Below are 18184 nucleotides of genomic sequence, written 5' to 3' on the forward strand. Positions count from 1 at the left end.
TCACTATGCCAGCACACACCTGGCATCAATCAATATTTCATCCGATAATACAACAAATGTAATTTAGGCATCACAACATAAATTTATTTTCTACAAATCTAAATTTCATGAACTTGCATGCTTACCACGTGGGGCAGGTGGCGCATCATATTCACCATAGTCATAGTACCCAACCGGCTGGGCACCATAGCCACGTCCACCATCCCAGCCATCATCATCTTTAAAAATTCCACAGTAAGGAGTTCAACAAACCATTTCTGAACATTCTATAATCTATAGAACAGCCAATTACAGTGAAATAAGTGAAACTAAGTACTTGGCAATACCTCTACCCCTGCCCCTTCCACGACCACGCCCACGCCCTCTTCCTCGCATCCTTGGTGAGCCTTCTGTATTAGATCAAACTATAGTAAACATGCCATAATAAACACTTTTTTCACTTTTTTTTAAAAATTAAAAGAAAAAACTTTTAACTCACCTCCTTCCTCTTCATATTCATTTAAAGGTTTTACTTGATCAACTGGAATAGGAGGTTGGTATCTGCATGAGGGGAAAAAAAAGAAACTTAAAATACCAACAATGAATATAATTAAAAAGAACTCAACCAGTCTAACGAGAGGCATGGGGGCTGCCCCCAGCCCCACCCCCAAAAATAAATAAAAAAACAAAGTATTATATCCTAGATTCACCCCAGGTATAAACCATACTACTGTTGCTTGAATTTTTCATTTCAGTCTAGCAAAATAATGTAAGCAAAACTAACTGAGACACCCAAAAAATCTTCTTTTTGTCAACACAACTGATTGCATGTACAGAAGCTTGTAGAAACATAATACAGAAGACAACCAGAACTAGTAGATCATGACTGGACCTTAATATACAGAATTGAATATTTAATAGAATCCATTTGGAGCCAAAAGTTAGAAGAGGAAAAAAACGAAAAGTGCAAACTTATAATCAACAGAAACTGATACACTAAAAAGTTAATGAAGTTGAAACCTTCCATCAGTCTGCACGAAAGTCATATGGGAATAAGTACAACAGCATGATAGACACAGTATTTACTTCACTCCTTGAATTCAAAGAACTAATATGTTCCCTCGTCCTCAACATGGTATTTGAAAAACAGGGTACAAATTAGGAGTCAAATGCCAAACAAAGAAACATGTCAAGTAAATTTACATGCTCCTCTCCACGTTTAATGAGATTATACAGACCTGACTTTTTCTAAAATAACATAAACAACCCTTTGTTTAGAATTTAACAAGAAAAAAAGGGAATGTACGACTACAGGATGACTTATCAATGATTGCTGAGTATAGTATTATTGACAGTGATGAGCAGTTTAAGAAGGTATTGCACAATATTCGACCTTCGCATTGTTACAATTAAATATCCACACAGATGCAAGAGACAACCACACAGAAGTATCTACAAATAAAACTTTTCTTTTCTATTCTTGTTTTCTTGCTCTTTTTCTTTTTCTCTTGATCTCTTGATCTAGATTTCATACAAACTATCAAAGGCTATTTATAAGCTATAAAACTGACAAACATAACTCCACACATAACACCTCATTACTTTATAACTGACATGACTGACTCATTAATATTCTAACTGACATAACTGACTCATTAATGTCCACTAACACAAACCTAAGGACATGACTCTTCACCAGAAAACTCTTCACATTTCTATTTTCTATTTTCTATTTTTATCTCATTAAAATTTAACCCAACAAAACTCCCCCTTAAATTTTAATTCTTCTTTTTTGAATTTTCCATCGGTTGATTTTTTTCGCGCTGCTTCCATGTTACACTCCTTTCATCAATTTTTTTTTTGTCTGGCGGTTCCTTCATTGGTGGAAGATAGACAATCTTGAATTTTTCTCCGTCGACCTCGTCCTCCTATATACTTCTACATCCATTCTTACACGTATGATCATCACACAAGTCATCATACTGATCAGTATCTGTATCACTATAACGTCCCATTAGTTTTACAACACCTATGCCAATTTTAATAATTTCAGATTCAACATGTGCTACATTAATAGCACGTTGGGCCTCTTCAACCACAGTAACCCCATCACTCATTGAGGACCGTTGATTCTCATCATCAAGCAAATAACTCAACGCATCATTTTCTGATTCTGCCCCACGATCTTCTTCTGGTTTACGCTTGAGCCAAAATGATTCTGCCATAAAAGTAACTCTAGGCTCCTCATCGCCGGGTTCCCTATCCACAATCACACCTTCCATTTTTCCGCTCTCAGTTTCTTCATCGCCGGGTTCTTCTTCATCGAGAACAGCTTCCACGCGCCTCATCAATGGAATCTCAGACCACTGTCCTCCAGGGAAATGGTCTCTTTTCGGTGGTGTCGACATCTTCCACTTCCACCATAAATTCAATGCAGTCTCCGACTTCTGACTTCCAACCTGAACCGCGCCTATGTCGGTCTTCGACATCAACCTCATCACGCCGGGGTCGAGCTCTTCTCCAAAACATGAACTCGGTGATTTAGCCGGGATCTCCCCCATCCCGGTTATCAACACGGAACTCGGATTCGCGGTCTCCACCATGCCGGTCTCCATCAAGCACCTCGGCTTCTCAATCTCCTTTCCGATTTTCGACTCAGTCTCCAGACACTCAGGTTCCACGAAGTCTTCTACTTCGACAATGGACTCGTCGTTCCCGTTCTCCTCCTCTTCTATCTCAGCTCCCTTGTTCTCATCCTCTTCTATCTCGGCTCCTTCGGCCGTAGTCATCTCCATCGTCTTCTTCTCCGAGTCGTTTCTTACGCATTCTGACACGTCAATCTCCTCCGCGGATGCGTTGCCGTTGGCAACCTCGGACTCCGCCATCTCGATCTCTTCTTCATCCGCATCATTCTGCTCATCTTCATCATCATCATTGATGATTTCATCTTCTTCATCATCAATCAGATCAAACCGTCCAGGTAGATATTTCGCTATAAAGGCTATTTGAAAATTCTTCCACATGTTATTAAAATCGCGGCAGTTCCATGTACGGAACCATTTGATTGCGCTTCCTCTGAGTCTTCTCATGGCTACCTGCCATTTGTTCTCCGTCCAGATTTTTTCTTTCCGAAAATGTTCCTTCAAACAGAGAAGCCAATCTAATGCTTCATCCTAATCTCCATGGAAGAGTGGCACTTCTATCTCGTTCTTTTCCTCCATAGCCCAAGCTCTGATACCAATTTGTTAGAATTAAATATCCACACAGATGCAAGAGACAACCACACAGAAGTATCTACAAATAAAACTTTTCTTTTCTATTCTTGTTTTCTTGCTCTTTTTCTTTTTCTCTTGATCTCTTGATCTAGATTTCATACAAACTATCATAGGCTATTTATAAGCTATAAAACTGACAAACATAACTCCACACATAACACCTCATTACTTTATAACTGACATAACTGACTCATTAATATTTTAACTGACATAACTGACTCATTAATGTCCACTGACACAAACCTAAGGACATGACTCTTCACCAGAAAACTCTTCACATTTCTATTTTCTATTTTCTATTTTTATCTCATTAAAATTTAACCCAACACGCATTTCACCAACCTGAGACGGTGTTGCATTTCACATATCACCAATAAAAACCTGAAACATTTTGCAAGTAATTTGATGGTGGCTTCAGAGCTGCTTGAATATCTCACCATTGAACAATGTCACACAATACGCTTTTTGTTTCCGGTTCCGATTTTCTGGATAGCGCCGATAAAGGAATTAAAGATAGAATCATGTTATTCTTTCCTGCAAGTGTTTGGGGTTTGCTCGTCTTTAAATGAATTTAAGTTCCCAGCGAGCAAGGTGGTGCTCAAGGACCTCCCACGTTTGATGGAGTTCCATACAAAAGACATTGCATTAGAATTATCAGCCTTGAAAAGTTTGATAATAGAAGATTGTCCTGAGTTGAATGAATTCACAACTGGGTTTGCAACTATGTATGAAGATTCTATAGCTGACGGCATGTCTTTCTCCCAACTTAATGAACTCAGCTTGGTTAGTTGCCATAAAATTGTTTGTGTTATCTCATCTTACACATTACAAGAGTTGGGGAATTTGAAGAGACTCACTGTGAGTCATTGTACCTCATTGAAAACGGTTTTCAAGATTCAAAGGGAAATACCTCATTCTATGCTCTTGCAGCATCTAAGTGAATTGACTTTAATTGATTTACCCAATTTAATTAACATCATCATGGATAAAGGAGATGAAACTAGAGGGAAATCTTTTCCTGAGTTGAAGTATGTTTCTCTTGAAAATCTAACAAAGCTCTCAACATTTTTTCCACCTACATCTGAGTTTCCATCCTTGGAAACATTAAAAGTAGCAAATTGTCCTGCGTTGAAGACTTTTGTTGAAGAGTCCCATAAGCTGAAAGATCGCCTAACTACTTCAAGTTGCTTCTTCCCAACTTCTGTAAGTTTCATTTAAAATTCATTTTCAACTATCTATAGCCATTTTTATACGTATTATAGTTCATGTTATACTTCCTACTTAGTTTTATAGCCATCTAGCTTGCATCCATTGAACTTACCTTTCGTTCCATGCAGTTGTCATTGGACAAATTGAAGGTACTTCATGTGATAAATCAGGTCGATGTTGAGAATCTCTGGCACTGTAGTTGTCCTTCCAATTCATTCTGTAATTTGGAAAATCTGACTTTGAGTGACAACAATAAATTATTGGAGGTCATATCCTCCAGCATGATCATAAGATACAACAACCTGAAATTGTTGACTGTGAACAAATGTGAATTACTGAAGGAGGTTTTTAACCTTGAAGATGACAAACAAGATCATGATATCACAGAAATGCTTCCTCAACTAAGGGAATTAGCATTGAGTAACCTAAGCGGTTTGACACGTGTCTGGAACAAGGAACCCCAAGTTCCATTCTTCCTAAACTTGGTGTCACTTCACATTGTCCATTGTGGTAACCTTAAAAGTCTATTCTCACTCTCTGCTGCTAAAAATCTTGTGCAACTCAAATTACTCAATTAGTGTAATTGTGAGAAATTAGATGAGGTAATATATGTCGATGAAGATGAAAGTGTGTTGATCATTTTTCCTAAAGTAGAATGCCTCGTACTCAAGGATCTTCCAAACTTAGCAAGTTTCTGTCGGCAAAGTGGAACTATTAATTGGCCTAAATTACATACAGTGAGGGTAAGTAATATACCATGTATGGAGACATTTTATTGAGGTCGTATCAACACACAATTGCTGAGAGCAGTTTATATAACATTTGTCAAGAAATGTTGGCATAGAAGTTTGAATGAGACCATATCATACTTGTACAGAATGCAGGTATGCAAACTTTAATTTTTTATGCAGAAATTGAAAACTTATGGTAGTTAGTGATACAACATGTTATTGAACATATATTCTGAATTTAAATTAAAAAAAAAGAATTTAGTACTATTCTTTTTGTTCACTTTCAAACCTTTTGGGATTATGAAAGGTTTTTCATTTCATTAACTGTTGTGAAGGACACGAAAATCATATTAAGTTTATAAAATTGATGGGATTATAAAGAGCAGAATTTCAAAATGGTTCACCTTTGCGTTTGTGCTCATTGTGTAAGCAAAAACAAAATTACAATAAATGCATGGAAATATTGTTGATTGATTGAATGTTAAGTTCTTTAGGTGCTTTTGTTTGTAAATTGTACCAAATTTTTCTTATATGTTGCAATGTTTTTCTGTATGGATTGATTAAAAATCAAATGAAAAACATCAAGCCAAGGAGGAAGGGGTTGTACCATCTTACCTGACGGAAAAAGACAGAGAATGAACAACGAAGGAACTCTCATCCAGCTACTGTTATGAGGTGTTTGTCTAAGGTAGTCTCAAGTCTTTAACTTTCCAACATACAAGGGTTTTTTTTAATTTTGCTTAATACTTTAGACATTATTTGTAGTAGAAATATGCAAGAAAAATAATTAACCGCATAGTCATATGACAAAAAATGCTTTATGATACATTGATAAAAGGTCAACCAAATTATAAGTGTTACATTGATAAGAGTGATGTGCTGAATGAGTGGCTATATGTACAATAAAAGTTAAGATTATGAATGAATCTAAATAGTTAAAGAGAAAATTTAAGTGATTTGTATTGAGGAAAATATGATAGATTCATGTAAAATATTTTTACCAAAAAAAAAAAAAAAGATTCATGTAAGAAATAGATTAACAGAAACCATCGCGGGAGAAATTGATTAGATAACAAATGAATAGAACGTTAAGGAGATGATTTTACAAAAAATGTGGATATGATTTTACAGATTATATATGTGTATATTATGGTTTATGTTTTTGAAATTGGGTTATAGACTAGAAGCTTATTATTGCTTTATTGTAGGTATGGAGTTTGACATTGTTATAATTTATATTTTCAGGTGGGCAGCTTGACATTGTGGTCACACTATATTTATAAACGAGGAACCTAAGAATGACATGTTATAATTCTGTTTAAGTATACCAAACTTTAATACATATATTATTTAGTAAAGTGTGGATATTAGAACTATATATGCTATCATATTTGAATTGAAAGATTATTTTACAACTGTGTAGGTTGATTTAACCAACATGTTATTTTACTAATATATTTATTTGTTACGTACATAAATTGATGTGGGATTTGAGAATTTCTCATAGTTATTATTTGAATTAAATATTAATTTCATATGTTGTCAAGTCTGGTTTGTTGCAATTTTTATTATTTGTTCACGAAGTTGCGTTGCAACTCACCCCAGTCATGATGATATATTTTTGAAAGTAAAGTCAAAGAGTTAATTTTTGTTCCTTCGGTTTGATTAGAGCTAACAAAGCGGATTGATCTCAATGGGTCAAGTCGCCTACCCACTATAATTTGACGGGTTAGGTTCTATACTTCAACTCAGCAACCCAACACAGCTTACATTATATGTATTTGAGTTAAAACAGATAAGGGTCGGGGCAAGTCCGATCATCACATTTGTTTTTTTTTTTTAAATGTGAAATGTAAGATTATTGTTTGCTTCTCTGTTGGGGAATATATTGAAGTAGATCAAATCTGAGTGGTTCTCCTATAATTGAAATAATGCAAACATTTCCTTACCTTGTATTTGATATGACCCGGCGAAATTTATCTCCATTAACCTTTCAAACCCGTGTGCAATATTAAAAAGTTTTACCATTGAAATGAGAGTTCATTTTGTTGAAGCAATCAGATAAACTTGGTACTGTTACGGTTCCTCTATCATTCAAGTGCAGCCCTTTAATTAGGCTGGGATCATTACAAAACTGTTATACAATTCTATCTAGAGGCTAAAACTAACTAACAAACAAAATACTCTATCGGCTAGAATATCTGCTAGCTAAACAAGAATATCGACTTCGCTAAACCTATCTAAGAGACTGTTACAAGTTTGAGTTTGAATATTATTGTTACAATATTCAGCAAATAACTCCAATACTCCCCCTCAAGTTGGAGCATGTAAGAATGAAATGCCCAACTTGGGTAAAAAATCAAGGAACACACGATGTCCCAAAGCCTTTGTAAATAAGTCTGCAAGTTGGCAACTAGAACGAACATGAGCAGTCACGATGGTATTGGCCAGGATATGTTCACGTACAAAATGACAATCTAATTCAATGTGCTTTGTCCGTTCGTGAAATACTGGATTTGCAGCTATGTGTAGGGCTGCCTGGTTATTACAAAATAGTTCCATGGGGCTCGAATGAGTGACACCAAGTGAATTAAGGAATGATTTAAGCCAAATTATCTCCGCGGTTGCTGCGTCCATGGATATGTATTCGGCTTCTGCTAAGGAGCGGGAGACAGTCACTTGTTTCTTGGTCTTCTAGGAGACTGGTGATGATCCGAGCATAACAAAAAAACCGGTGAGGGATCTTCGAGTAAGAGGGCATGATGCCCAGTCAGAGTCACAGTAGGCATGAACTTTTAAATCACAATCTGATTTGAGGAGAAGTCCTTGACCAGGATTACGTTTCACATATCGAAGAACACGAAGTACAGCTTCAAAATGAGCTTGCTTTGGGTGTTGCATAAATTGAGACAAAATATGAATAGCATAGCTTAAGTCAGGCCTAGTGATGGTGAGATAAATTAATTTTCCTATCAACCTTCGATAGCGTTCGGGATTCTCATAATCTGGACCGTCGTCCAAAGCTAGGCGGTGATTTTGTTCAATAGGAGAATGAGAGAGCTTGCTTCCACTAAGTCCCGCTTCAGAAAGAACATCTAAAGCGTACTTGCGTTGACACAAAAATATCCCTTCCTTGCTACGGGCAATTTCAATGCCTAAGAAATACTTCAGGGCTCCCAAGTCTTTTATCTTAAAACACTGATTTAGATCATTCTTCACCGCAGTACACGCTTGAGCATCATTCCCGGCCAAGATGATATCATCAACATACACCAAAAGTGCTAGGAAAACCTTCCCTCGCTGAAACGTAAAGAGTGTATAATCTGCTCTTGATTGTACAAACCCATATGTTGTCAAGGAGGTGCTTAGCTTGGAGAACCAATTTCTTGGTGATTGCCGTAATCCATACAAGGATTTTGTAAGTCGACAAACCTTGTTATTAGAACCATTATTGAACCCAGGGGAAACCGCATGTAAACTTCTTCAATTAGATCACCATTCAAGAAAGCATTGTGTACATCTAGTTGATGCAACTCCCAATTCTTCGCAGCAGCTGCGGCCAACAGCGTGCGAACACTCACTATTTTTGCCACTGGTGCATATGTCTCGCTATAATCTTCTCCAGCAACCTGATAATTACCAGCAATCACCAACCGCGCCTTGTATCGTTCCACTTTTCCATCGGACCGATACTTAATTTTAAAGACCCATTTGCTTGGCAAAGCACGTTTTCCTGGAGGCAAGTCTGTAATACGCCAAGTGTGGTTTTCTTCCAATGCATTGACTTCTGCTTTCATGGCTTCTATCCATCGTGTGTCTTGCATGGCTTCTCGAAAATTTCGCGGCTCATGACTGGCATCAATTGCTGCAACGAAAGCTCGATGGTGCTTAGAAAAATTATTTAAACTGATATAATTGCATAACGGATACTGAATACCTGAGGAGCGATTGGTTTGGATGGTAGAAGATGTGTGTGTTTCAGCCATGTGGCAAGCATAGTCCTTCAAGTAGGATGGAGGTTTTCTTGGACGCTGCGAACGTGTAGTAACATCTGATGTTTGTTCGGCTGGTAGTGATTGCACTGCTTCAAGCTGCGATTGTGTGGGGACAGCAGGTGGTTGCACCGCTTCAAGTTGCCACTGTGTAGGGACTTCATGTTGCGGCTGTGTATGGTCAGGTGTCTGCTCAGCTGCTTGTGAACGTGTAGTAACATCAGATATTGGTTCGGCTGGTAGTGATTGCACCGCTTCAAGAGTTGTTGGCAATCCCTCATAACCATTCGATGGAGACAATTGAGTGAAAGGATCATTCTTTGATTTTTCCCGAAATGGCAACATGGCTTCTTCTAATTTCACGTCTCTTGACACAAAACGCTCTTGGGTCTCTAAGTCCAGCAATTTCCACCCTTTCTGACCTGTTAGATAGCCAATTAAAATGCATCGACATGACCGTGAAGCAAATTTATCAAGAGGTTTGGGTCTAACGCTAGCAAAGCATAGAGAACCAAACGTTCGTAAATGGTTGTAACCAGGAGGGACTCCGTGCAACACTTCATTGGGTGATTTGCCTTGAAGAACTTTTGTGGGTGTGTGATTGATCAAGTGCACAGCCGTAAGAACACTTTCTTCCCAAAACTGCATCGGTATACCTGCATGGAACAATAAAGCGCGCGAGACATTAAGAATATGCCTATGTCGCCTTTCTACTCTTCCGTTTTGTTCTGGTGTATAAACACACGTAGTTTGCTGCATAATCCCTTTATCACTCAAGAGTCTCATCATATTATTGGATTTAAATTTTGTACCATTATCCGAACGAATTATTTTTACATTCTTTTGGAATTGGTTAGACACCATGGCTAGAAATTTACACATCCGATCATATGTTTCTCCTTTTGTTGCCATCATATATACCCATACATTCCTACTAAAATCATCCACAAGAGTTAAGAAATAATAAGCACCCGTAAAAGACGGGGTCTTGTAGGGTCCCCAAGTATCACAATGAATCAAATCAAAACATGCTTTATTGCGTGAAAAACTCAAAGGAAACATAGACCGAGTTTGTTTGGCACGTTGACAAACTTCACATGCCTTATTTGATACAACTGTTGAAAATTTAAATTCTGGAATCAAAGATAACACTTTATAAGATGCATGACCCAGCCTGTTGTGCCACAATTCTATAGCGTCTCCTGCTTGAATTGCTGAAACCGAAGCACGTCTGGGCTGAAACACATACACACCTTCATTTAGCTCACCCAAACCAATCTCCCACTTCAGTATCTGGTCCTGCAACATACAGTTTTTATCAGTGAAAGTCACCATCTTATTACTTTTTTTTTATAGTTGTGAAACGGATATCAAGTTGCAACGTAATTGAGGAACATATAACACATTATGTAATTTGAAATTTGTGTCAAACACCATCACTCCTTGTTTTTCTGCATTTGTAATAGACCCGTTTGGCAAAGTTACAGGCAAAGGTTGAATATTTGTAACTTCAGCCAACAATTTCAAAGAACCAGTCATGTGTCGAGAGGCTCCGCTATCAACTAGCCATTGGGAGTGAGTATTCTTACCAGATAATTTTTCATGGGTCGATTGAGGTTGTTCTACCAAAGCCATGAGCTTGTTCACGATTTCTGGCGTCAGTACGGAATTTGCAACAGTAGCAACTTGTTAAGGCCCAGTTATTGCACCAGCTTGTTGGAGGTTATCCCAAGTCATCGTTGCATGTGCCTGCTCTCGCATGTATCGTCCCCCTGATCGTCCCCTTCCACGTCCTCGTCCACCATTTCGGTTAGGTGGAAACCCAATGATGTTCCAGCACCTCGAGGGATCATGATTGGTTTTCCCACAATGAGGACATGGTACTCTCTCAGCTTGCTTTTCAGGGACCATACGTTGCACCTGGTTCTCCATCTTTTCCTTGGAATCAACCTTAGCTGCATATCCCACCACACTGCTTCGATCATCTTGATTACGAGCAATATTAAGATGAGTTTCTTCTTGCGTGACAATGGCATAAGCTTTGTTCACCGTTGGTAGGGAGAGCTATTTAATATTTGTGACCGCAAATTGCCAAATGTTGCTTCGTCCAATCCCATAAGGAACTGGTACACACGGTCATGTTCCCTTTCCTCTTCTGTCTCCTTCGCGTACGCACAGTTATCTCCACATGCACACGTCTTGCGAGTCTTACTTCCTTCAAGCTCATCCTATATTCCTCTCAGCTTCATATAATATTCTCCCACGCTGCTTCCCAGTTGTTTTATACTAACCAAACTCGTTTTGAGTTGGTACTGTCGTGGGAAATTCTCCACGGCATATCTTTCTTTCAGGTCGTCCCACAAGTCCTTCACTTCATCAAAACATTTGATGAACGGTTGGAGCTTTGGATCAATGGTGTTGTGTATCCATCCATTTATCATGGAGTTGCACATCTCCCAGGCTCGCCATTCTTCTGCATCTGCTTCGTTTGGTTTCTTCACGGATCCGGTTATGAATCCCAACTTGTTTTTCGCCTTAAGTGTGTTTTTCATGAGCTTCGCCCAATTTTCGTAGTTGCCCTTTCCTCGCAGCATCACAGTTGTAAGCACGATGCCTGGGTTATCTGAACTTGGCAGATAATACGGCGACGCAGGATCTGAGGGCTTCAACTTGCTGACTCCTTCTCCAGCCATACTCGTAGGGCTAGCTTTCGCACTTTTCACACAGTCTTTGCGGAAACGTTGTTTTAGGAATGCTCTGATACCAAGATAAACTTGGTACTGTTACGGTTCCTCTATCATTCAAGTGCAGCCTTTTAAGTAGGCTGGGATCATTACAAGACTGTTATACAATTCTATCTAAAGGCTAAAACTAACTAACAAACAAAATACTCTATCAGCTAGAATATCTGCTAGCTAAACAAGAATATCGACTTAGCTAAACCTATCTAAGAGACTGTTACAAGTTTGAGTTTGAATATTATTGTTACAATATTCAGCAAATAACTCCAATACAATCAAATAAAATTGTAGGGTACAAGGACAATCGTTAAATGTATGGCTCAACACCATTAGATGAACACATTAAAACTTTTGCTCCCTTTATATTTCATTTGGCTTTCAATTATGTACGACTTCAATAATTTTGTATCCAATAATTATTGAGGACAATTATAATGAATAAAACTTATTAAAGGATGATTGTTTATATTATTCTTTTTTTCAATGATATTGTTTAGGATTTTGTTGCGATCGGTCGTATAAGTAATAAAGAAGTGAGTAAAGTATCGTTCCCACAAGGATTAATGTTTCAAGCACTAGTTCACTATTTTTACTTAAGTTGGAGAAATCAAATTTGATTTGAGAAAAATAATAGAAATCCAATTTTAAAGAAAACAATTAAAAGAACAAATGCCAAACAACAATTAAATGCAAGAAAAGAATTCTAATAATTAAATATGGATTTAAAATCAAGAATGGAAAACATAGTTAAGGTTTATTTCACCTCAGATTCCTCTTAAGAGATTTAACTCAATTCAATAACTCTTTATCCCAATTGTTTCAAACAATTCATCATCTACATATTTAGTTAGTTAAATCCTAATGTCTTAGTGTCTTTAACCCTTAACGTAATTGGAATTCTAATGTCTTAGTAACCCCTTTTAGATTAAGCTTTAAGCGCGATGAAATACATAAATTCGCAATTTCGATAAACCTATGTCTAGATCATGCAAGAATTGGTGTTCTACCCCTATCTAGATTAAGATCCTAATATGTCTATTGGCCCTAACCCTCTTTATTCCTATATAATTGGCCAGATCATACAAGAATTTGAACATATAAATCAAGGTAAAACAAACAATTTGAGACAAATTGTTATTGAAAAGAAATTAAATCAAACAAGGATTCATGTTGGATCCGTAATCCTAACTGCAAAGAAAATTAGCCAGACATAGCTGGCTTAAACAAAATAATTAAATAAAAGAAAATAGATGAAGAATAGAAGAAGAAGAAGAATAGTTGATCTCCACTACTAAGCTTTGATTTTCATTAATCTTCGCCTTGCTTTCTAAAAAATGGGATTCTTGTAACACCCCGTATATATCCGGTAATGTTATCATACTATCGTATTAAGCAGCGCTTAATTAAAAAAGCAGAATATCTTTTTCTTTTCAATTATGATGTCATTATCATTACCAACTTGCTTATTAATCAATTAATAAAACATCGCCTGTATGTAATTGCAATAAAACAGCTAACTGAAAATATCTCATAACATAGATAATAAAAGTGTGGCTCTAGTCACGGAACTACAACAACGTAGACCGGACCATCTAACAGTTTATACAACTCCAATCTAAGGTACTAACATAATGTGTCATGGACAATCCCCATGCTCACTCAAATAAGGCAACACGCCCAACATCAGTCTCAACAACAACATAATCATAAATAACGGAAAACATAAACAGCATCCATATCCAGTCATGGCAGCAATACAGCATAATATCATCAACTAAGCTCTGGCCTCCTACCGCCAGAGGCATCAGTCACCAAACTACCGGAACCTGAAATAAGCATTCCCCAAACGTGGGGTGAGATCTCTAAACAAGAAATCTCAGTAAGACAAGGGGTCCTCAAGGATCTTCCACCCCAAGCTCACTTACATGTGCAATATAAGTTTAAAAGCAGTTCATCGATATCATTTCTAAAGCAGTGTAATGCAGCAGATAATCATGTCATGTGTGTCAATACTATTCTACTGGCCAGAGAAATGCAGGATTTATATACGTCTAATACCCACAAATAGTGCAAGACGCTACTTGCATTCACCCCGGATCACCATATCGTATGACGCTACATACTCAGGCTTACCGTCAAGATGAAACAACACATGCATATTAAAAGCCATTACACATAAAGCTCAACAGCATTTCAAATATTCAAAGCATGTAACACAGCATGCATACAACCACACCCCCATGGGACATGGTGGAACCACAACATGGCTAAACCGAGGACACGAAAGCTTACCTTGCAAGCTAACACCCAAAGCCAAGAGTCCACAGCTCAAAGTCCAAACACAGCAAATTCACAATCTGTTATGGACCAATACTATATCAATAATAATGCAACACAAGCATATAACTTAAAGACAACGCATTTCCTTACGTTTTACGTCTTAAGGCTCCATACCAAGCCATAAGCCCTTAATCACTTGATTCTGACTTAGTTCATTAATTACAGAAGTTCAACTTCATCAATCTAGGGTCCACAAACCCCCAATAGCCTACTGTACACACAGCACAGCTACTGTTCTACGAAATCCCAGAATATCCGGATATTCATCGGGACTATATCCGGATATGCAATATCCGGATATCCAGAATCCCATATCCGGGTATCCAATATCCGGATATCCAATATCCGGATGTCCAAATCCCATATCCGGATATCACATATCCGGATATTTCTCGGGCAGATATCCAGATATTTCACGACAGAATGCAGAAACTGCATTTCGTGAAGATATCCTTCCAAGGTTCCATTTTTAACACTTAATTACGTTAAAGCATGCATCTTTATACTGATTAAGGTCCACACCCCAGTTGGTTACTTGTTTAACTCATTAAACATGCAAAGATCACACCTTTAACCCATTAAAACACAAGCTCAAGGTAGGTACAACTCACCAAAGCTCAAAACAGAGGATCAATTGCTCTTGGAGCTCACCACACTGCCTCTACAGGTTCTGGAAATAAGGTGTACGAAAATGCAACACAAAAGGTTGGTCATTTCTTCATAAAGAAACTTCTTTAAGCTCCAAAATGCCACCGCAATGGCTCAACACTCTCAACCCCCAAAGTCAACAACCAAGGACCCTCCAAACAGAGGTAAAAACCCAGAATGATGCTCCCAACACACTCACCATAGTGTTTCCCACTCACTCAAGGTGTCTACAAGAAGAAAGTGTGAAGAAAATGGCTTCAAGCCTCAAGAAGGAGAGGAGAAGCCTATGGAACAGTGTTCAACAACCTGCTCAGCCAACACTCACGCTCAAAAATCTATTTTCTAGGGTTGAGTGCCCTTAAAGAGAGTATTTATAGCCCAAATGCACTTAAACACACAGTATTAACTTTAATTGCTACGCTTAGCATTTTGATCCCAAACTTTGGAATCTAAAACTACACATTTTTCCAAGAATTATCATATTTTTCTTATAATTTTCTGAGCACCTTTCCGGTGCGTGCTTTTCAAAGCCAGTACCGATTTCTAGCACCAGTTCTCAATATTTGGACTTGAAACTCATTTTACAAGTCCTACATATCATTCTATTAATTATCATGCACTTATTATAATTTTCCGGTACGCATTTATACCGACTAGCAGAACCGGTATCTGCACTTTTCTTCCGAAAAGCGACTTTCAGCATTCTTAATCACTTACTATAATTATTAAAGCCTCATAATAATTATTAGAGTCAATTATGGAATCATTTCCTATTTTCTCATAATTTATTAATTAAATTCTTTAATTAACGGTGCGGGGTTCTTACAATTCTACTCTAGTTTCTATGTTCCTCTCTTTCAGAATGTGCCAGCCTCCTCTTTTGTTTCTAAGAGTTGCCTTTTAATAGTGATGAAATCATATCTTTTAATTTCTCATAAGATCTTCAATGGAATTTGTAACACCCCCTCTAGAACCGGTTGTTATCATTATGTATGCTATTAAGTGCAGTTACAATCGCAACAGTTGATTAAAACATGGATAAACTTTTTCCTTTCTTAAAACGTACTTTTACTGCTTAAAACACTTTTCGTATTTATAAACAATTCAAACTGTAATTATAACTCATACAAATTGTGGAAACATCTAATCTCGCTTAAACATATCATACCACTATGAAGTTCCCATAAATAACATGGCTTCACATGACAATGATGATAGTTAATCACACAAGTTGATAATCTCCTACCAACATCGCCCAAACAAAACGGACAGAGCTCTGTTTGTTTTTCGGACATCAAGGGATAATTTTCACATGGTATCTCAACCTGATAAATAGTTCAATAAATATTAACATCATCTTAGTCTATCTAATAGGTGTGCAAGCCCTTTCATTATAATTGTATCAAAATACACAAATGTCCACAGACTACATAAATGAGAACTTAACAATACAAAACATATGATCAAAGTCTTTTACATGCATCAACAACATGAAAGATATCCAATAACTCTGATCATAGGCTAAGTCCCTCCTCCATGCATCAATAGTATATACTCTCAAAATAATACTACATAAACATATGATGCTATAGTCATCCAAAATAACATGCCATATCCAAGTCCAGAATATACAAATGTAGTCTACTGTGGCCATCTGCCAATAGATGCTCTTGCATCGTTCGTACCTGAAAGGGGGTCCCCACAACACAGGGTGAGATATACATATATATCTCAGTAAACCAGGGGCCCTTGGAGATTCCTCCACCTCCAAGTTCACTTCAACATAAAAGCAAAAAATCATATGATACAAATATACATATCTATGCTATGAAAATAATGTTCATCCAAATATTTCTCCAGAATGCTCATGCCGCAATAACAATAAATCCTACTGGCAAGAGAACTAACACACTCTGTGAATTACACAAGGATATCTTCTTGATACATATCAAGTGCAAAAATATAGCATACACATATATATATATATTCCCGAAAAAAATTGGACCTATCAAACGCCTCCTTAGTTTTTTCCGAGTGCCTAACAAACTATATTAGGAGCTTAGAAGGATGGAAATCAAATTATTTCTACCCGCTAATTTGAAAGTCATGTTTGGTAAAAAGAATAATCTTCTTCTTTGAGAATAATGAAAAAAAGGAAAGTATTCAATTTAAACATGAAAATGTGACTGGATTGGTCGTAAAATTTGTGAAAAATGTTGATTGATTCGCCGGCGGGGACACCTTATAGTAATTTGTTCCAATTTGATGAGATCTGTAAAGCGCACGTGTTCATTGTTATAAGGAAACAAGGAAGGATATGTTTCAGATTTTGGAATTGATGAGGCTGTCACAATAAAGTTCAAGAGTAGACTATGTGTGTTGAACAATGAAAGCATAAAGAGAAATATTTTAGAAGAAACACATAATACATCCCACTTAGTTCATCTAGGATGAGCGAAAATGTATAATGATCTAAAAGAAGAATTTTTGGTGACAATAAAGAAATAGCAAAATTTGTGGCTAGGTGTCTTAGGTGGGAAAAGTTGAGCTAGGGAAGAGGCAAGTAAACCTTTCAAAGAAGAAGAAGACAACATACTCAAACAGAGCACTAAAAGAAGTAAAGAAGATGGAGGTGAGTTCTCAAACAACGTCTCAATCATCTTAAAAGTTGAACAGTGGATGGAGGAGAATAAGTAAAATCTTTAGGGGATGTTTGTATAAGTTTTTTTGGGTTGAAATGATGGGAAAGTGGGGTAGGAAATTTTTTTTTACCATATTTGGTATAAGTAAAAGTAAAAAAATCTCAAGATACTTTTTTTCCCATTATTCCCATTTTTAACTACACATGGGAAAAAAAATAATCCTATCCCACCTATGGTATTATTTTTTTCTCACTGGGAAACATATTTTCACATTTTAAGACAAAAATGCCCTTATACAATATATCAACAAATGTGTAAATAGGGGTAATTTTGACATTTTGGTTTAGATTCTCATCAATATTTTACAATCAATCAAACATAGCATTAGTAAAATTAACTCAAATTTTCCAAAAATATTTTGGCCTGACAAATACCTTTTCGTAACTTACCCGAAATTTTTTTTTCTCACAATATTCCCTGAAATTTTTTTTCCAATAAAATAAAATATATCCTCTACCAAATACTCCATTAGTGACATCTTCCGTGCTCACAATGGTGAAAATGAATTTTGTTTTTTTACTGATGAGTTCTCAGAAACGGAATGTGGAGATACTGTAACTAACACAA

At 37.0% G+C, this 18184-nt stretch overlaps 1 long non-coding RNA gene across 1 annotated transcript; it reads right to left on the reverse strand.

Moving 5' to 3' along the window:
* Nucleotides 1-316: 316 nt before the first annotated feature.
* LOC133292532 (uncharacterized) lies at nucleotides 317-1118 on the reverse strand. Its single transcript, XR_009748931.1, has 3 exons — nucleotides 1000-1118; nucleotides 479-540; nucleotides 317-389 (listed from the first exon to the last, which is right to left on the reverse strand). It is a non-coding gene; the product is annotated as an uncharacterized LOC133292532 (long non-coding RNA).
* Nucleotides 1119-18184: the final 17066 nt, after the last annotated feature.

Source organism: Gastrolobium bilobum, unplaced genomic scaffold (genome assembly GCF_033153095.1).
Source record: "Gastrolobium bilobum isolate Gb01-03AN ecotype WA unplaced genomic scaffold, APGP_CSIRO_Gbil_v1 utg12382, whole genome shotgun sequence".
NCBI lineage: Eukaryota > Viridiplantae > Streptophyta > Magnoliopsida > Fabales > Fabaceae > Gastrolobium > Gastrolobium bilobum.